Source organism: Kogia breviceps, chromosome 1 (assembly GCF_026419965.1).
Source record: "Kogia breviceps isolate mKogBre1 chromosome 1, mKogBre1 haplotype 1, whole genome shotgun sequence".
Lineage (NCBI taxonomy): Eukaryota > Metazoa > Chordata > Mammalia > Artiodactyla > Physeteridae > Kogia > Kogia breviceps.
This window is the reverse complement of record NC_081310.1, coordinates 30,676,060-30,682,059: the sequence shown is the minus strand read 5'-3', so window position 1 is coordinate 30,682,059 and position 6,000 is coordinate 30,676,060. Positions and strand designations below refer to the sequence as shown.

Sequence of the window (6,000 nt, the reverse complement as noted above, 5' to 3'; positions counted from 1 at the left end):
GGCCATCTTTGGTCCACAAATTTAATTAAAGAGCCTCTGGTATTTCTGTGGAAACCTCTGACACATCAGAGAATGACTGATAGAGCAAGGTCTCTGCATCTCAGAGAATTAGCCCCTTGTCATTTGCTGAGCCAAGGCCAGGATGACCTTCTTTCCAGAGGCATCAGAGGTGACTATAGGAGCAAAGTTACAAAAGTATAAAATCATTCCCAACTTGCCCCTGAGGTTTTCCCACTGCTCCACTACCAGCACCCTACACACACACACACACACACACACACACACACACACACACACACACACACACACACACACACACACCCTACTTTACATAAGGATAGCTATTTTAGTCTGTTCTAGCTACAAAATACCATAGATGGGGTGGCTTATAGATGACAGAAATTGATTTCTCCCAGTTTTGGAGGCTGGCTGGCTTCCTGATTCATAGATGGCCATCTTCTCACTGTGTACTTCCATGGCAGAAGGATGTCTCTGGAGCCTCCTTTATAAGGACACTAATCCCATTGATAAAGTTTCTGCCCTCACGACTAATCACCTCCCTAAGGCTTCACTTCAAACACCATCACATTAGGGCTTAGGCTTCAACATATGAATTATGGAGGGGGTGGGAGGGACAAAAACATTCAGTCAATAACAATGGGATAGTTGTGACCTGGGCTCATCTCCCACCTTCACTCTGATAGCCACTGGTAGGTTTAGAGTTGTCTCTAAGAAGTGGCCTCAGTAGAGTCAGGGGAACTGAAAGGAAGAAGAGAGGGGTCAGGGAGAAAAAGAAGATGGAAATACAGAGGTTCCTGCAGGAGAGAGTGTGAAAGTAACACTCATGACACTTGAGGACACCTGGACATTTCATTAGCCATCGTAGATTTTGGTCTTGAGAGTGTCAAGCACGCACAGAGAGTCAGATTAAGTGATATGGGAAAAGTGACTACAGGCCAGTGCTTTGTAAACTCTCTGAGGAAGAGGAGGAGGAGTGGGGCCAGAAGGAGAGGAGAGAAGGGGAGGGGAGGGGGATAGAGAAGGCGAGGAGGAGGCTGCAGAAAAGGCCAATGCAACTATGTTCTTCTACTCCCTGAATTCTTCACATATCCCCATGTTATCAGTCTATAGTCCCAGTCAAAGGCTGGGGTTGAAAATCTGTTCAATGCTAATGGGACTCTAGTGGGAGATTTCTTTCTCTTTCCTGGCACTCCAAATGGTGGCAGCCTGGCCCTGTCTATTCATTAATGCCTGTTAGTCAATACTGAAGGAGATGACAGAGTACTTGCAAATGACACAGCCAACTTGTATTTCTGTGTCTCCAAGGAAGGGAGAATTTGCCAAAAACTCGGATCTTTTTCTACGGAAAGCTAAACAATAAAAGAGAAGAAGAAGAAACTTGGAGCTGGAAGAGAAATTTCAGGTTCACTATCGTTTTCAGATAAGGAGTATGTGGCTCACAGATGCTTAATGAATTGCCCAAAGAAACAAACCAGAGACCAGGTCTCCTGACTCCGAATCACGTTCCCTTTCCACTGCTTCAGAGGCTTTCAGATTCAGTTCCCTGGAGGCATCCTGGAAAAAAGGGTGGAAGGAAGGCCAGTTGAGTAGGGAGGCTCTGGTACCCCCACCCTTTCAACCACATTTAAACATAGTGATTCCTTTTGTCTCCCCTACACACACACACACACACACACACACACACACACACACACACACACAGGGCTTCTACATAATATTTCATTTGAAGCAAATTTCTGTTCCTAAAACTAAGTTAAAAAACACTGCGTATACCATACTTCTATTTATGTTTTACATACAACAAGAAGCCAGTCCTTGTTCTAAGACTCATTATCAAATACAGAAGGCTTTTTTCAATATGAATATGATGTGAAACTGATGAGGGAGTGAACTGAATAGTGAGAGTGGGTGGAGAAAGAGTTAGTGCAGAAAGATTCCCATGCAGCAGGTAGACCTTTCTCTGGAGAGTGTATGACAGTGTTCCTCAAACTGTCTTTGTACATTGAAATCCCCCGGAGAGCTTGTTAAAGCACACATCTCATGAGGATCCCACACCAGAGTTTCTGATTCAGAAAGTGTGGGGTGGAGACCAAGAATTTTCACTTCTAACAAGGTCCTAGATGCTGCCGTCGCTGCTGGTCCAGGGACCGCATTTTGAGAATCACTGGTGTAGAGTATAGACGGTTGAACAGGAGTAGCTTCTACAGGAGGTCCTCACGATGCTCCCAACTGAACTTTTGGTATAAAGCAAGAACTTCTTTCTGAGGCAGTATTATTCAATTGGTGCAAATAATATCTGGGACTTTTTTGTTTAACATCTTTATTGGAGTATAATTGCTTTACAATGGTGTGTTGGTTTCTGCTTTATAACAAAGTGAATCAGCTATACATATACATATATCCCCATATCTCCTCCTTCTTGCGTCTCCCTCCCACCCTCCCTATCCCACCCCTCTAGGTGGTCACAAAGCACCGAGCTGATCTCCCTGTGCTATGCGGCTGCTTCCCGCTAGCTATCTATTTTACATTTGTTAGTATATATAAGTCCATGCCACTCTCTCACTTCATCCCAGCTTACCCTTCCCCCTCCCTGTGTCCTCAAGTCCATTCTCTACATCTGTGTCTTTACTCCTGCCCTGCCTTTTTAAGACAAGGAAAAATGCTTATGTTATGATGTTGAATAAAAAAGAATATGATTTCAATGAGAAAAGATAATAGGAAAGAAACTGAAATGTGCTAATTATTTTCCCTGCTGCACAAAGCAGACAGTATTTGATCTCTAGACATTATGTAGATATGGTAGTTGGTGGTTGGTATGGGAATAAATGCTTATATCTATATGTGTATCAGAGCTACTCATCCATTTAAAAACCTTTCATAAACATTGGGGTTTGGGGTGGAAATAAATTTCTATTTATATGCATATGAGTGTCATATGCACTCATTCCTTCCACAAATATTTATAAATGCCTACCAGATGCCAGGCACTGTGCCAGGCACTGGGGAAAAGACACATGTTCGTTGCCTGCAGTCCCATGAAAGAAACAGGAAGTGAGATAAGAACTAATAGAAGTTTACGGAAAATTCTGTGGAGAGGGAACCATTTGGTTTGACAGATATTGAGCTCCATTTTGGACAATTTAAGTTTGGGTTTGTGGAACATGCAGGGTGAGAGATCAAGTAGAAAGCTGGAAAATGTGTCACTCTTGAGGGAAACCTGGGTTGGAGGTGTAGATTGGAGTCTCTAATTACAGGTAGAGATGATTCCTCCATGAACATGAGTGACATATGAGCAAAAGAATGCCAGCTAGATGAGGAGGAGCCGGTAAAGAAGCTTGAGAAGATAATGCATAAAATTAAGGACATATTAATACTTCTTTTTTAAACAATAGTGATTTATTTGCTTGATGTGAGATTCCTTTAGTAATTTAGTCAGTATACCCTGCAGGAAAGAGATGATATGCTGAACTACTCATAACATGTCTAATACTTCCTGGTGAGAATCAAACCATACTCAGTATTTTCATGTAAATCATGGTGTCTTATTTAAGTAAGCAAAGGTTTATTCTCACAAACATAATGCTAAAACCCTAATTAATATTTTTTCTAATAGTTTTCTCCTTAAGGCCATTAGCTTTCATTCATTTAGTCATATATATGTGTGTGTGTGTGTATATATATATATATATATATATATATATATATAGTATTGGTCATGTGCAAAAAGGAAGTCAATTTCCATCAGTCTAGGGCGCTAATGGATTTGTAATGTAATCTCACATGTGCTCGTGTGTGTGTGCACACACACACACACAAACACAATCTTTTACCTTCTTCTTTATTACCTCATCTCTCTTTGTGTCTTTAAGGTACAAGTACAACTCTGAGACTGTCACATCTCTAGTTATAGTTGTCATGAGCTTTTACAATTTTAAGTAAAAATCACTCCTCAGCCTGTGGGTTCATATTCAATTCAATGTACATTTAATAAGCTCTTTTGTCCATGTTGATACAATAGTGGGTTAGAGGACTATTTCTGCACTCACTGAACTTACTGAGCAATAAGTAGCCTTTTTGACAAAAGAAAGTTGGCTTTCCAGTTATTTATGCATACAAAAGTATATATATATTTAAAATGTGTAGATGATGATTTTGTTATTTTGTTATGTATATGGTTTCAGGTTGTCATTTTGGTCATCGTGCAAGTTATCATGTGTAATACTGTATTTATAAGAATTTAAGATTTTCAAGGTTTGGGAGTGAAAGCTTTGACTACAAAGAAACAATGCAAGGGATTGTTGAGGGTGATGGATCTGTTCTGCATCTTCATTGTGGTAGTGCTTACACAATTCTGCATTTGTCAAAAGTATAGAACTCTACACCCCCAAATTTACTATATGTAAATTTAAAAATAAATTTAAAAATTTAAATGCTAAATCTATAATAGTTGCTACTTTAAAGGATATTGTTTAAAATAAATTCAACTTGTCACTTATGGTCAAACCACTGATACACACACACACACACACACACACACCCTCTTCTCTTTATAGAACTTCCACACAAGGTTATTTATTTGCTTGTAATCTTACTCCAGGGAAGTTCGGTTGACTTTCCCAAGATACAGTGGAAGGGGGCTGTTCAACACTTTTTGCCTACGATACCTCAAATTTCTACTTGTTTGTGAAGAGAATTCTCTAGAGACAGATGTATTACAGCACTTTGAGAACAATATTCACACCCACTGATGAAGAGTGAAAAGAGAGAGCTCAGGGTTCAACTGTGGGAAACAATTTAGTGGCTACATGTGTTACTTAGGAACTAACTTGGAGCAGGTACTTGGAAAGAAGCAACTAAAAATGGTGACAAATACCTCCCAGAGTATATGGGGATTAAGACTTGTGCTCAAGTCTTCCATCGCTGCCTCTGTGAACACACTGGATTTCAAGTACACATCTTTTTATCCACTCTATTACCTCATGGCCATTACTTGCGGGTGATAGATGCTGGTGTTCACAGAACAGCGTGCTGATGCATTTTTTCCTGCCATTGTATGTAACATGTTTTCTAATTCTTTTGCTCTATTCAGCATTTGACCCCAACGATAGGGGATTATGGTATTAACTCTCTACCCAGCACACATTCTTTACAGACTCTCACTAAATACTGTAAGCCTGCTGCAGATAGGAATAAAAGTGAAAGCATACCGTCTGGTCTTAAGCTGAGCACACAGAGGGTCGTGATCCAATTGGAAGGGAAGCAGAATTTTTAAAAAGAAAGAGGTTTGACCAAATTTTAATCCTTGTCATTTTCATTTCTCTTACCCTGTGGATTTGGGTGATTTTATTTACACTGTCAGCTTGAGCCTAGGGATTGGAAATCAGGCTTTTATGGAGATTATTAAAAGTACATAGAGTACACTAAAGGTTGGGCTAACTGATATATGCTGCTAAAAATATGAATGTGAATGCCCTGGTATTAGATGCCACTGGCATACATTTCATCCTCCTTAGAAGGTTATTCTTGGGAGCTGGACCTGCTGCAATGGTAATGAGATGCAGGCTGTCAGGATATTTCTAATAGGTAGTGAATGACCAGGGATGGAGACGAATTAGCTTTACTCAGATGAGAAGGTAGCTCTTTATACCATTAATTCCAATGCAAAGTAATTCCACCTCCGTCTCCTAAAAGAGAGGGTATTGTAAATTGGGGGCTGGGCTGGAGAGAGGAGGAGGGCAGGGCTAAAGCTTCAAGGATTTATTGATGGCTCGGATGGGCTGCGATGTCATCCAAGTCTCTAGGCTGGGTTTTTTGGCCTGAGCTTCTCTAGTGACTAGATTCATGACTAGTGACTTGGTTAGGTAATGTTATATAGGCCTAGATGACAAAGATAAAGCTCTAGACCTCAGTCACAGTCTTCAAGATCTCAGCAGACAAAAATGAAATGGTTTACTCAATCTCAAAATACGAGGAGAATTC

At 40.4% G+C, this 6,000-nt stretch overlaps 1 long non-coding RNA gene across 3 annotated transcripts in view; it reads right to left on the bottom strand.

Annotated features, from left to right (window-relative positions):
* Positions 1-1,410: 1,410 nt before the first annotated feature.
* LOC136793841 (uncharacterized) overlaps positions 1,411-6,000 on the bottom strand; it is a 109,655-nt gene continuing 105,065 nt past the window's right edge. For all 3 annotated transcript variants that reach the window (XR_010839814.1, XR_010839815.1, XR_010839816.1), the window contains exon 6: positions 1,411-1,575. This is a non-coding gene — a long non-coding RNA (uncharacterized lncRNA). The remainder of the gene's footprint in view (positions 1,576-6,000) is intronic.